Source organism: Chinchilla lanigera, unplaced genomic scaffold, assembly GCF_000276665.1.
Source record: "Chinchilla lanigera isolate Chin_1 unplaced genomic scaffold, ChiLan1.0 scaffold00030, whole genome shotgun sequence".
Classification (NCBI taxonomy): domain Eukaryota; kingdom Metazoa; phylum Chordata; class Mammalia; order Rodentia; family Chinchillidae; genus Chinchilla; species Chinchilla lanigera.
Genome location: NW_004955431.1, coordinates 8,914,138 through 8,929,860, shown reverse-complemented (window position 1 = coordinate 8,929,860; position 15,723 = coordinate 8,914,138). Strand labels below are relative to the sequence as shown.

The 15,723-nt window shown below is 39.2% G+C and overlaps 1 pseudogene; it reads left to right on the top strand.

Moving 5' to 3' along the window:
• LOC102024039 overlaps positions 1-15,223 on the top strand; it is a 16,999-nt pseudogene extending 1,776 nt beyond the window's left edge.
• The last annotated feature ends 500 nt before the right edge of the window (positions 15,224-15,723 follow it).

The window sequence follows — 15,723 nt, the reverse complement described above, 5'->3', positions numbered from 1 at the left end:
GCCGCCGCCGCCGCCGCCGCCGCCGCCGCCGCCGCACGCCTCTACCGCAATCCAGGCCTGCGGTTGGCCTGGGTGCCCTCCGCACATGGCTTTTCCAAAGCCAGCCCTGTGCACCGCCTGCCCAGCAACTGGAAACCAAGACTTGAACAAGCTGGCCACTCCAGGAAGCCAATGGCTATGTAAGACCAACGCCAGAGCCCCGAACCTGGAGCACAGGGCCATTCCCTGGGCCCCTGGTACCAACTGTTTATCCTTCCCAGACATGTACCCTCTCTGAGACAGTTCCCCGAGCCCACCAACACCCTAACCCCCAATCTGCCAGCGGCGCCCCCCCGCAACTCTCCAGCCCTGCCCTGGCATGCCAGAACCCCTAACTCCCAATCCCTCCAGCCCCCCTCCCCCAACCAGCCAGCCAGCCCCCACAAGCTCTCCTGCCTTGCCCCGCAGCCTACCAGCTGCTCCGTCCTAATTCTGATCTCCGGGCAGAGAGAAATCAGACCTTTACTTTTTTTTTTTTTTTGTACTGGGGATGAATCTCGGGCCATTACACCCGGCTATCTCCCCATTCCTTTGAAGCTTTTGTTTTGAGTCAGGGTTTCTCCAAGTCTCTAAATTGCTGTGCTGTGTTTGAGCTTGGAGTCCTCCTGGTCTAGCAATAATTACAGGCAAGTGCCACCATGCCTGCGTGTGTCTCTGCTTTTAAAGAGACATGGGAATGGAGACAGGTAAGGTAGACATGTCCAGGGTTTGGACATGCATTGTTCTTTTAAAAATTTTTATAGTGTTGCTTTTACTGTGCTTAATTTAAACCTGATGACTTGCACAGTTGCCCTCTTCCATCAGAGGGATGCAAGGCTCAACTTTCTCTCTTGGGGGTGTGAAAATTAATTACGTAAAATGGGGTTATGCCCGTCACACCCTACTAAAATGGAGTTGAGCAAATATTATTGGCTTGCTTCAGAACTCTTTGAGAGAACTAAAGGTGACAGCTCATCCTATATTTTTTGTTTTGCTTTGTTTTATTTTGTTTTGTGTTTTTTTTTTAATACTGGGGATTGAACCCAAGGCCTTCATATTGCGCTACGTTCTCAGCCTTTTTTTATTTTGAGATAGGGTCTTGCTATGTGTTTGGCATGAACTTGCAGTTTTCCTGCCTCACCTTCCCAGAGTACTGAGATTACAGGCCTTTGCCACTACTCTGGGCTCTAGTTTATTTTAAGACTATTTTTATTTAGCAGCTGTCACCTAGATCCTTATTATAAACTTTATGTTGTAACTGCCATGGCTGAGTTTGCACTGACTATAAGCACTGGTTATGCCAATGAACTTTTTTTTTTTGTTTTTTTTTTTCTTGCATTGGGGATCAAACTGAGGGGTGCTCTGCCACTCGACTACAACCCCAGCCTTTTTTTTTTTTTTTATTCTTTATTTTGAGATAGTGATAAATTGTCCAGGTGAATTTAAAATTGCAGTCCTTTTGTCTCAGCCTTTCTCAGTGGTGGGATTACAGACTTTCACCACCAAGTCTGGCTGCCAATGAACTTTTGTAGATATTTTGTCCTAACGAAGCCCCTAAGCTTCCCTTTGTTCTGCAGATAACCCACCAGAGACTGTACATGTATGTCCAGGATTGCAATGTTCTTTTTTATGCCTCAATAAAAATTTTTTTATTAGAGAATTGCCTCTGTGTGTTTTGTTTTTGTGTTGAATTTGACAGTAGATGGGGGGAGGGCCAGAGGGAAGCCAAGGGCCCAAGAGCCACAGGAGGCCAGGACAGAAGATTCCTACCCCAGAGTAGCTAGGACTCCCTCTGGTCTTTAGAGGCTGGGTCACGTATGGGTCTGCTGGCTTCTAGAACTGACCTCTTCAAGCTCATTTGGACTTCTGTGACTTCAGTAACCAATCCAGTCTCTCACCAGACCTCCTGAACCTTGACTGCCAGATGTCTCCAGAGATTGCCAACCTATCTTCTCCTCTTGGTGGGGTTCTCTGTACTGCTTTCCCCTCAATCCAGGGCAAAGACAGTATAAGTGTTTATGTGAAAAAAAAAAAAGTCTGGAAAATACAAAGCCAAATTCTTTTGTCTTTTTTTTTTCTTTTTGAGACAGGGTCTCACTATGCAGTTGAGGCTGGCCTGGAGCTCACTTTGTAACCCAGGCTTGTCTCAAACTTGCAACAGTCCTCCTCCTTCAGCCTCCCTAGTGCTGGGATTACTCTAGGCACAAAGCCAGATTCAAATGAAAGTTATTTCTGAGGAAGAAGAGCGAGTAGGATTGGAGGGGGTTGCAATTCTGTTGACTAATTAATTAATTAATCTGCTGTGCTGGAGATTAAACCCAGGGCTTTCACACTGAGCTATATCCCCAAATCTTCTTACTTTTTTTTTTTAAATTTTGAGACAGAATCTCACTAAATGGTAAGATGCCTGGGATGAGCTCAAATTTACAATCCTCCTTTAACCTTCCAGAGTGCTGGGATTATGGGTGTGTGCCAACAGGCAGGTTTCAGTTACTTAATATGAATCAAATATAGCAAAAATAAGAGTTCGTGGAATTTGGTAGTGTGTACACACGTGTTCATTATTATTTCCTGCAATTATCTCCATATTTACAACATTTAATAATGAAATCTCTAATTAAGTAAGAAAGCTTTCTTAATTAAGTTTGGGAGTTTGAGGAGATAAATTATAAAATGAAATTTTTTTTCTCACAGTACTGGGGACTGAACCCAGAATTTTCATGCTGAACTATATCCACAGCCTTTTCTTTACTTTTTAAATTTTTGGGCTGGATCTCACTAAATTACTAAATTGCCTGGGCTGTGCTCAAATTTTTGATCTTCCTGCCTCAACCTCCTGCAGTGCTGGGATTATAGGTGTGTGCCACCACCACAAGTTATAACATGAAGATTTATTTATTTATTTATTTATTTTGGTTTTTCTCCGGTACCGGGAACCGAACTCACGACCTTGCACTTGCCAGGCAGGCGCTTTTTGCCGCTGAGCTAAATCCCCAGCCCCAACATGAAGATTTAAACCATAGAGGGACCAAGTATGTAACATAAAGAGGCAGCACTTTGATTCTGAAAGAGCACAGTCCGTAGAAGAGCCCTAAGTCAGAAGGAGGAAAATGCTGCTGAGTTGCATGATTAATCTCAATCGTCAACTTGATTGGTTTGAAAGATACCTAGAAGATTAGTTTTTTTGGGAGGGAGGGAGTACTGGAGAGTGAACCTAGGGCCTTTGCCCTGAGGGATATCCCCAGTCCCTTTTTAAAAATAGATATTGTTTATATTGAGGCAGGGCATCCCTAAACTGACCAGGTTGGGCTGGAATTTGTAATCCTCCTATATCATCTTCCCAGAGTGCTCGGGAGTACAGATCTATGCCCCCGCCCAAGATGCCTAGGAGACTAGTAAAGCTCACTTTTGATGTGTCTGGGTGGGCCATGGAGGCTCAGCTTGGAGGCTGTACCTGGTCACCGGCCCCTACCTACCTCTCTGGCTTTCTTTACAGTCCCTCTGCTTCCCTGCTGTCAGGAGGTTTGCAGTTTTTCTCTGCCATGCCCTTCTACTGGGATGTTTCTGCTTAGGAGCTGCCTGACCGACCTCTAGAACCATGAGCCAAATGAGCCAAATGAGCCGTTCTTTCTTTACATTGCGTATCTCAAGTGTTTTGTCTCAGTAACAGAAAGCTGACCAGTGCATATGGATTTACTAATTTATTAAGTAATCTTGAATAGATATGCACTGAGCTTCTTATGTAATGAAACAACTGTTATAATTTACCAAAAGCATCTTAACTTTTAAGGGACATATAGCCAATATATTTTGTATAATTTCAGATTTTGAAAAAAACTTTATCATTTTATGGATTTTATCATTTCTATCATTTATGGATTTTGTACCATGACAATCATACTTTCAGAAGACATTTACTGTCTGCAACATCTGTGGACAGGAGTGGGGTTGGAGCTGATCAAAAGGCGTTGTTTTATTTATGTTTCTTTGTTAATGTGTTTTCATTCTTTATCTTTAAAAATAAAAAAAAATTTAAAAAGTTCCTTCAGCAATAGTACCATGATCTTGAATGAGAATGCAAATTGATAATCAAGGATACCTGAATTTGAATCTCAACTGTTTTATTAAATACAAGCACACTGGCATAATGGCAATTTAGTTTGTGAAGAACCAACTATACAAATGGCAATCCCAAAAGATTATAATAGAGGTGGAAAATTTCCATCTTCTCCTGATGCCATGGTAAGGTTACAGCACAATGTATTATTGACTTGTTTGTATGATACTGATAAAAACCAAGCTACTGCATCATCAGTTATGTAAGTCTAACACATAAAATTATGTACAGTGCAAAGTATTTGATAATAATAAATGTCCATATTGTTAGTTACTGGTTATATCATAATTTTTTTCAGTAATGCCAGTTGAACCCTGGGTCTTCTCATTGAACTATACACCTAACTCTTTTTATTTTTTATTTAGAGTCAGGGGTCTTGCTAAATTTCTCAGACTGGGCTTAAATTTGCCACCTCCTTCTGTAGCCTGCCAGGGTTATATTATACTTTTAACCATTATTTAAGAGTGAACTCTTATATTTGAAAAAATTTTACTGAAAAACCGTGTGCTATTTTCTGTCAGCAGTAACTCCATGCACCGTTTATTTACTGTCTCTAGATTGGATCCAGAGGCCAAGTTGAGGCCTAGTGTGTTGGCTCACACCTGTAAACCTAGCACTCTAGGGGCTGGGGATTTAGCTCAGCGGCAAAAGCGCCTGCCTGGCAAGCGCAAGGTCGTGAGTTCGGTTCCCGGTACCGGAGAAAAACCAAAAAAAAAAAAAAAAAACAAACTAGCACTCTAGGAGGCTGAAGAAGAAGGATTAAAAATTCAAGTCCAGTCTGCGCAATTTAAGGACACTCTGTGTCCCTAAAACATAAACAATAAAAAAAAGAGTTGGAGATGTAGCCTCAAGTGAAGGCCTCAGTATCAAAACACACATATATATGAAATTAAATAAATAAAAAAAGACCACATTGAGTGATTGACTTATGTCATGTAGGATTCTTTGAATATACTTCTCATGGCTTGTACATAGATGGCCCTCCAAAGCCTCATGCAGTCATAAGTGGGGTTTTTATTTTCTTTGTTATTTATATTTTTTATTTTTTTATTTTTATTTTTTTTTTGTACCGGGAATCGAACTCAGGACCTTGTGCTTGCCAGGCAGGCACTTGTGCCATTGAGCTATATCCTGACCCATAGGGGGTGCTTTTACAGAAATGACTGAATGTAGAGTGTGTGATGCTGGGATTGATTCATGGTGGAATGGTAGAGTGAAGGGCACTAGGATTAAGGGTGTAAGTGCTACCTGTCCTAAGTAGCCTATATAAGACACAAGGGATAGGAAGAGCTGTGGTTGTACCTTTTTGCTTTGCTACCTTCTGCCTACCATGAACTGTTTTTCCTCTTTGATACTGTAGTGGTTGATTGATTGTGTCAACTTGCGAAGTTTAGAAGCTTAACTAAATCAGCCCAGGAATTCTACACCTTAGGGTGCAGAGGAGCCACCTAAGAGCCACCTATATCAGCCACCTGATATGAAAAGGAAATGAGGAAGGCTAGAGGGGCTTCCATTCTCTGGAAGAGTGCCAGTCTTTGCCTTCAGCTTAGACATCATATCCTGGCTTCTGGGGCAGACTCTTCAGCTTTTGCCTTGGACCCTTTAGTCTTCAGGTGTAGACTCACCAGCCTTCCATCGCAGATCCATTGGCCTCCTGATATGGACTTGAACAGAACATTGCAGTGAACTCCAGGTCTCAGACTGAACCCTCCAACCTCCAGTGTGCAGATACCCTCTGCAGGCATCCTCATCCAACTCTGTGGCTGACTGTTATAAACCAGTCTTGTAATTTCTTATACATTTTTATATCTTGTTTTATATCTGTTTCTCTAGTAAAACCCTGACTGATAAAGATGCCTATCTGCCATGCCACCCTGCCTTAGAGCCAGCCAATTATGGACTGAAATCTCTATAGACCGTGAGCTACATAAACTTTTCCTCCTTTAACTTTGCATGTAGGGGCTGGGAATTTAGCTCAGTGGCACAGTGCCTGGCTGGCAAGTGCAAGGTGGTGAGTTCGATTCCCAGTACTTTGCATGTCAGGTATTTTATCTCAGCATCAAGAAAAGTAACAGACAATTAAAAAAGCTAACAGTGTGCTTCAATATAATGTTTTATGAACACTGACATTTGAATTTTACATAATTTTCATATGTCATAAAAATTACTGATTTTGCTCAAACATTTAAAAATCAGTTCTTGTCTCACAGGATGTACAGAAACAGATGGTGGGCCAGATTTCATTTGCCAACCCCTGGAATAAAATATGACTATCAGTTAAGTAATTAGATTGGATTTTAAAATTTACTGTGGTAATTATGTGAGCATAGTTTTGTAATTTTACTTGAATAGATAAGAATATTCATCTGATAACTTACTAGTATAACACTGTGAACTTAAGAATTGTGGGGGAAAATTGAATATATTGTACTAAGTTAAAAATAACTATCTTTCTTGTATTTTGCCATGTGTATCTTCATTAAATATTATGAATTTTTAAATTCCTTTCTGGAATTATTTAAAAGTAGTCTGGAAAAAATAAAAAGCCAAGTTTGCACAGAAGAAAAACTGATAAAACAATACAGTGATGTAACTTGTTTGGTGTTACAGAAAAGTCACGAAACTGCAGACCTGGTCCACTGAAAATTCATGCTATCTAATCTCATTTGGGTTTTTAACGCTACTTGTCAATCCTTTACTTTATTCATTGCTTGTTAAATTCTTTTTGCATTCTTCATAGCAGCTGTTTCAAATTTTGTGTATTTTCGACTTCCAATTTCATCATATCTCCCTCCCTCTAAACATATGACCTTGTTCCTTTCATACATGTCATCCAGTGTGAGTGCCTGTAGGTTTTCTGCCTTTGTCCTTCGATAGCTCAGCTCCCATTCTTTCTCTGTAACGTCATCTTCCTCTACTTTTTTCTTCTATCATAGGGAAAATGTGCTTCCTATTTTTTTATGACTAAATTGTCACTGTGTTTCATCACTATTTTTAAACTTTTTCCATGAAATTGGGCAACTGACGTTCTCCTTTGTATGTTTTGATAATATCTCTGCCTCTTTGCTGGCTCTTTCTGTTATATACATTCTCTGTTTTTCTAGTCCTTAAAATCAGGATGTATTTAGCTTTTCTGAATTGATGTCTCACGCTGGGCAGCACCTGCTCTCTTGATTGAGGTTCTGTCCTCATTGGTAGGTACCTGCCTATACTAATCTCCTAGAGCTCTTGTGTGCTTAGAGCTCAGGATTTTGGAAAGTGACTGGATTGTGGGGTGCTATACTCATAAGTAGATTAATCTACTGATGAGACCCCAATTCAATTGAGAGGTAGTGGAAATAGGAGGTGGAGCCTGGTTGGAAGGAGTGAGTCACAGGGACATAACCTCAGGGTCTATACTTTGTCCAAGGCCCGTTTTTCTCTGGCTCTTTACCTTTCTTTCTGCTTCCTGGCATCCATGAAGTGAGCAGTTTTCCTGCACCATACCCCTCCAGCTTAATGTTTCTGCCTAACCACATGCCTAAAAGCAATGGAGCCAGCTGATCATGGAGGGAAATCTTTGAAACTGTAAGTCAAAATGAATCTTTCATTCTTTAAGTTGTTTTTGTCATGTATTTTATACAAGCAATGGAAAGCTAACACACATTCCTTTACTCATGCCTTTAAACAATCAAGAAATCCACTCTAATTTATAAACTATTGGGATTACTTATTTAAAATGACAGTTCAATCTCTTTTAGTTACATATTTTATATCTTAAAAGTATGGTGTGTACTTGATGCCTTTACTTTACCATATTATTTAGTCTTTGCAATTTGCTTTCTTTCTTCATTTTTTTTAGTTTAATTGCACTTTCCTCTTGAAAGGTCACATTGCAAATGACCTTTCAAGAGGAAAGTACAGTATTTTTATACATACATATACATATCTATCATCTATCACTCTAATATACATATGCATATATATTCTTTTATTTTCCTAGTATTTGTTCCTTGATAACTAATGCAAGCGTCTTGGAAAGTTTTATGTTCAGCTTCTGGAATAGTATTACGTTCTTACAGATTTTTCCTTCCTTGAAAATGTTGGTCACTCTTTTTGTTTCCTGCTTCAAAACTTTTCCAAAGTCATGTCGTCCTTGTCTTTTCTTTCTTAGCCATCAAACTCCCTGCCTATCCATATTCCATCTTTTTTCCTCTGAGCTGATGATTCACACAGCTTTCTAGTGATCTCTTTTGTCAGCTTCAGTTCCTCACTGTCAGGACCTGGAACATTTCCCCTGACTGTTTTATATGAACCTGAAACTAATCATGCTGAAAACTAAACAGTCATCTTTTCATTTAAATTACCTCTTACTATAGTAATTTCATTCCTGATTTTTTTTAAAATAAAGAAGCTCTTATTTCCTCAGCAATAAAATCTTGGAAAGATTCTCCACTCATTCTTTTTTTTTTTTTTTGCCTCCCTTAGATTATTGTCAACTAAGTTCTGACAAATTTACTTTTGGAATATTTCTGGGAATTTTTTCTTTCTGTACTTTTCCTTGCATACCTTCATTTAGGTTTAATCTTTACATACTTAAGACATTGGTGCTATCCTCTACTGATCTCATTTCTTACACAACCACTAGAGTCCACTGTGACATCTCTCTAGATCTTCAGTTTATTTTACTTTATTTTGGTTATATTACTTAATTGCTCAACAATAATATCTACCACTTATGGAAAGCTTACTGTACATTAGGCACATGTCTAAGTCATCCTAAATTCTAAATAGATAGACTTAATTAACCCTCACAAGAGTCTTGGTATGGCTCATATCTGGATGTCCCCCCAAAGCCTCTTGTGCTTATAGGTAGGGTTTTTTGGCAGGTGGCTGTATCATGGCTGTGAGATAACTGAATTAGTTCACTGATGGGTTTAGCACAGTTGTAGGTGATTCAGTTGTTGAAGAGAGTGGCATCAATCAATAGACTAGTAGCCTGTATTGAATAAAAGGAACAGCAGAAGGAAGGGTGCTGCTTTCTGCTTCCCTGCCATAAACTGTTTCTCCTCTGCCATGTCCTTCTGTCAGGCTGCCCTGCCTTGGAGCCAGCAGACTATGAACTAAAACCTCTGCAGACTGAGAGCTAATACAGACCTTTCCTCCTTTAACTTGTGGGTATTGTATTTTGTTTAAAACGACTTAAGGTCTCGAGTAAGAAAAATGTGGGGCTGATAGTGCTCTCTGCAGTTACAAGTCATCAACTGATATACGCTTAGGTATTTAGTAAATTGCAGGAACAGTCGTCTAATACTTTCCAGGCAAATATTTCATACCAAATCTATACCCACATAAATCCATGCACCTCATAAAACTGCTTTAGGCATTCGCCATTTGTCCATAGGTTACGTGTCTGTCATCTACCAGTATAAAAATAGCACTCATTTATGGAACACTCTCTGAAAATGACTGAAGTATGTTTAAGCACGAGACTCCACAAAACAAAGTGAAATAAAATAATCCTTCATAAATCCTCCAATTAGTCAACATTACATTGATCAAGAAAAATCTATAAAGTATCCATCTTGTGCATTTTTATTACATTTTCAATTGAGATCACTATACCTTTTTCTAGATAGTCCAAAGATCCATAAAATTTAGTCCACTTTAAATGAATCATACTGAACTCAGCCAAAATAAATGCCTTTCTAATGAGATATATGTTGAACTTTCTTCAAAAACTTAAAACTCAACAATTTACTACATAGAACACAGTGATCAAAGAAAATAAATGCTTTGTATGTTTCCAAAGATTTACATGTTCAAATTTAAAAGGTTTTGTGGTTATAGTGATCTAGATGTCCAGACTCCTTCAAGAGCAGGCAATATAGAGCTGTTGGAGAAAGTGACTGGCAGGATGCCTGTAGTGACCCAGAACACAGGCTGGCACGAGTGGATATAGCAAACATTAAGGACAAAATCTCTCAAGAGAGATGACTAAACCACCTATATTCTCATTAAAATACAGGATCAGAACAAAAGATCGAACAAAATGTTGAGAATCTTGGAGAAATGGAGAAAGTTTATGAAATGCTTATGGAAAAGTTTATGAAATGTGCCTGAAGATATTTCCTTTTACTTCTTTATATTTAAAAACATTTTTTTAGCCAGCTTGGTGGCTCACGTCTGTTATTCCAGCATTCAGGAGGCTGGAACAAGGGGATTTTTACAAGTTTGAGGCCTACATAATCAGTTCAAGGCTAGCCTGAACTACAAAGAGAGGCTCTGTCTTAAGAACACCAAAAAAGATAATTAAACTACTAATTTTCTATTAGTTAATTGAAAGAAACAGTTAGTTTTTATATTGCTTCATCAGTTTTGCATGCCTATATCTGGTAATCTGAGCAACTACTTTGAGGATAACAATATACAATATAATAACCATGGTTAATTTCCTATCATCTTGCTTTGAAATTCTGTATCATTTTTATTATTTTTTCTCTTTAAAAAAACACCAAAAAACTCCCTAAAATATTTTTTGTAAATCAATTTAATCTTTTGATTTTTTGATCATTTTTGCACTTTTTTCATACATGTGTATAACATATTTTCATTGTATCCATACTCTATTACCTTTTCATACACTCATCTTTCTGGGTCTTACTTATTTTGTTTAATGCCATGATTTCCAGTTTCATTCATTTCCTTTTTTTTTTTTAAATCTTTTTTTTTTTAAAGCAGAATAAAATGCCTTTATTGTGGGCATGGAGAAGACTATAGTAGGAAAGGGAGAGAGAGTGATATGGAACTTCTGGCGGCCTGTCCTGGTGTCAAAGGTTAAATAGGCCTAGGTTGGAGGCAGGGTTTAAGAGGCAGATGGCCTGACATGGCAGATCAGAATTGGGCAGGAACATGGGAAAATGAAACAGGATATTACAAAAAGGGAAGTAGGAAGTCATAATTTGACTCAGAGGAAGGAGAGTGGGCCTTAGTACATGACCTCTAGTGGCCAGCGCCATATTGGTTTGGGGCTATACTGGCTCAGCACCATAGCACATGACCTCTAGCACCATATTGGCTGGACACCATAACAACTTGGCAGGAATTACAGTGAGGCGAGAAAACCATCATTCCCATCTTTGGTTATAGGGGGTGATGACTCCTCTTAGACTGCTTCCTGCTGAATAGGGTCATTGGTATGATAGGGAGTGAGGGGATGACAGGTGTTGCCTATGTGAATGCCAGTGTTGGGGATGTCTGCTAGAGTGACAAATTCATTGGCCATGATTGCATGAAGCCTGGATTGAATAAAACTAGACAAAAGTTTAAAAGTGCAGGGCCCTACAAGTAAACAGCTTATTATCATGATTATAGGGCCCAGAAGAGGTAGCAAGAATGGTGCCCATGACTCAAGTGCATCATTCCATCAGGACCATGGTGTAGGGGGAGAGAGGTAATTTTTTAGCTCTGGGTGTTTACACGCAAGCCAGGTGCGAAGATTTTTTACCTTGTCCATAACGATCCGAGATTCATTTACAAAGTAGAAACATTCTTCTCCCAACATAGCACAGATGCCTTCTCTTTCAGCTGTCAGGGTGTCAGAAGCATGTTAATTTTGGAGAGGGCTGCTGCAAGGCTATTAATTTAGTTTTGAAGTATGGCCTGTTTCATTTATTTTACTTTTTATTTAGGAGAGAGATCAGCTATGGTGTCATTTAAGGTCTGCTGAGTATAGTTAACTAAGGCCTTGATATATATCATATAACACTGTCTTTAGACTAGATCTGGTGTTTTTTTTTTTTTTTTGTTTTGTTTTCTGGTACTGGGAATCAAACTCATGACCTTGTGCTTGCCAGGCAGGCGCTGTGCCGCTGAGCTAAATCCCCAGCCCCTAGATCTGGTGGTTTTCAGTAACAGGAACCTAGCATATTTATTGTTGGTTTTATCTATATGGTTACTTGGAGTTTTGCAGTCTCTAGGCAAGAATAAACAAATTTCTTGGAGAAATTAGTATTATTATGGCATTGCTTTGTACATCTTGTATACTTTTCTGTTGGATGTTTAAGACCAAGTTGAAGTGAGACCTGTATTAATTAAAATTCGCTTCTTTCTATCTATCAAGGTCAGTTAAATCTCCTCAGGATTTACCTTGGAAGCATGTACAGTGCTTCTCACTTCTATTGTCAGTGTCAGCTATCTGGATGAGTCACGGCCATTGCTTGACTAAGTTGCTTTCTTTGAAAGCTTGGGAGACATTTTCTCCTGGTGACTCTCCTTAGGTACACTATACACCATAGAATTATTTTCCTTTGTAGTCCCATAATCTCCTTGATCAGAAGATCAGGAACTCAACTGAGTTATATGATGCTGCAGCAGAGGTTCTCTTATGTCCTGAGTCTTTATTGACCATGGAGGCCAAAGGCCAAATATTGGCTGTCCTCTTAGCCCATCTGTCTTTCTAATTTGGTCTCCAAACCTCAGTTGTTGAATATCCAGAACAGAAGATTAATGACACTATATTGTAATGGGAGCAGTGAACTTAACTATTAAAATTTTACCTGAGTATTAAGCACCTTGAAGTATAAAGTACAGCCCCTTTAGTACAGAGTACGTCAGGAGCATGTTGATTTTGGAGAGGGCTGCTGCAAGGCTATTAATTTGGTTTTGAAGTACGGCCTGTTTTATTAATTTTACATTTTATTTAGGAGAGAGATCAGCTATGGTGTCATTTAAGGTCTGCTGAGTATAGTTAGTTAAGGCCTTGATATGTATCATATAACACTGCACAGCCCCTTAGTACAGCCTCTAAATCATACATAGTATTGTAGCATAACAGGCATGATGACATTTTTGTAGCATGATAGAATATCCCTTTTAGTCATCATCCCTACCTAATATGTAAGGAGCTTTTACCTAACTTGTCCTTAGACAAGATGTCATTTAAGAAATTTGTTCTCTGTTTTTCTTTTTTTTGTTTTGTTTTTTTGTTTTTCTCCGGTACTGGGAACCGAACTCATGACCTTGCACTTGCCAGGCAGGCGCTTTTGCCGCTGAGCTAAATCCCCAGCCCCTCATTTAAGAAATTTGTAACATTGTCTGGGTTGTATAATATTTAAGCATCTCTAAGTGTAGTGATATGTACATAGCATATACATCACATAAGTTTTTGGTAAAAGGTTAACATTTAAATGATGACCTCAGTTGGCCTGGCATAAACCTCTTAATGCACGTATCTGGAGCACAAATGAAAGGCAGATGTCTGGATCTGAAAGAAAATGTCTATCACTTTTATAAACAACCCCAATTTTACATTTTAGAATATCATAATTTGGAAGGCATAAATACATTTAATATACCATGAAATTGACAATAATGAATTATTATTTTGTTTTTTAGTTTAGTTTTGTACCAATAACATCTTTTAATCAAAAATACCTTACTGTCTTATTTTCGAAAACTTGACCTTCTGACAACTGCTAGTGTAAACATATCACAATAATTTATTTTGAACAATATTTATTGGGGTGTCTGTCATAAGGCTATAGAGATTATTGGGGCTTCCTATTAATGAACAAGGACTGGACAAATGTTTCCAGGCAGCTGCTTCCTTATTCATTAATTGGAGTCCTGTCCAACAGCTTCTCCCTACCATAAGGGATTTTTATTTAATTATCTTAACAATATTTTTTAAAGTTCTATGAACATGTAACATTTATAAAACCAATTTTGACATCATTTCTACCAGCTGGCAACCTTGGTGGAAGCATACCTTTAACTTACATAACATATATCTACAAGTCAAATTAAATTACAGGCAGTTGTTTCAAAAGTCAAAAAATACAAGAAGAAAAGTTTGTTAAGCTCAAATAAGACACCTGTTTACAGACTGGACAGAGAGACAAACAAACAAGGACACATACACAAGACAAATTTGCTTATAAAATCAGAGTGCACTCAAATATATTTTTGGCCAAATTGAATTATAATAATTTTTATAATTTTTTAAGTTTGTAATTATAAAGACTAGTCAGAACTCTTATTTGTATTTTTTGTGGGTCAGTTAGAGATATCTTATAAGAATTTGGAAAAAATTAAAGCTTTTTATCTATAACTAATATATTTTTAGTACTTTATTTTGTCTTAAGAATATCAGCAAATTTGTGTCCCTTTTTGTGTCCCACGACACCTATGGCATTGTGACCTTGAGAGGTAGTGTACAGGGTGAAGTGTTGAGTGGGGTTAGAGAGAGTGAGGGCTGGGACCCTTAGAAGAGCATGTTCAGTGGTGAGACCGAGCAGGTTGGCCAACAATGAATCTGGTGGCCATAAGATCTCCTGTGAGGGCAAGGAACTAGTGGATGGCTTACCCCCTCTCTGGTGGCTAAGACAGTCGCACTTCCAGTGGCCCTTGAGGTTGCAGTGTGGGACAAGGCTTCCTGGGTGCTTGTGGGTTGGGGCAGGCTTGTGCCATGTCCTTTGTTGCTGTACTTGCAGCATGGTCCAGGAGGGGCTTGGGCATTGCTGCTGGCACCACTTTGTTTGACATCTGCCTGCTTAGCTTGCCTACTTTAGGAACCCTGAGTGCTGCTACTAGAAGCTCTTATTGATATTGGGCAGCTACCTTAGCAACTGGAGTCTGCTAACCTGCTTGTCTAGTTTTTGTTGTTCCTCTCTATTGAAAAAAATGAAAGGCCAAAGCTAAGAGCTCTTCCTGTGAGGACTGAGGGCTGAGCTCAGATTTTTAAAATTTAGCCTGAATATCTGGGGCTGACTGTGAGATACCGTGAGAGTTCAGTACTATCCCTGCATTTAACTGTGGATCTATATCTGTAAACTGGCTTAGAGTCTCAGTGAGACAAGCCAGAAACTCAGCAGGATTTTCATTGTCCCTCTGAGTCTGCTCCATAAGTTTATTATAATTCACAGGCTTGTGAGAGATCTTTTTAAGGCCAGTCATAATATAGTCAATCATTATTTTGACCTTGTAGGGGCCCTCAGGCCCCTGATAATTCCAATGGGGATCTGTAAATGGCACCGCAGCAGCTCCATCAGGATAATCAGGATTAGCTCGGTGCTTAATGTTAGCCTCCTGTTGGGCTGCGTCCCATAACTCCTTTCTTTGCTGAGGAGAAAGAGTTGAGTAGAGAATGGTGAAAAGATCTTTATAATGCAAATCATAAGAACTATTGACAAATTCTAACTCTAAAATATATCTGTGGGGATCAGCTGCAAAAGACCCCAATTTATTAGAAATTTGTGAAAGGTCAGAGAGGGTAAAAGGAACATGGATACAAACTAGCCCTTCAGGGTCAGCCTGTTCCCAAAGAGGGCACACAAGTTGAGAATGAGATGACTTAAGAGGTGATGAAGGGTTAGTGGAGCCTGGAGGAAATGGGGGTAAGCAAGTGGAGTCAGAGCAAGATGGAAGAGAGTGGTCGTGTGGCCTGCAGCAAGATGGCCGCTGGTGACCATGTGACTCATAACAAGATGGCTGCCAGTGGCCATATGACTTAAAACAAGATGGCCACCAGTGACCATGTGGCTCATCACAAGATGGCCACTGGTGGCCATGTGGCTCATCACAAGATGGCTGCCCATGGCCATATGGCT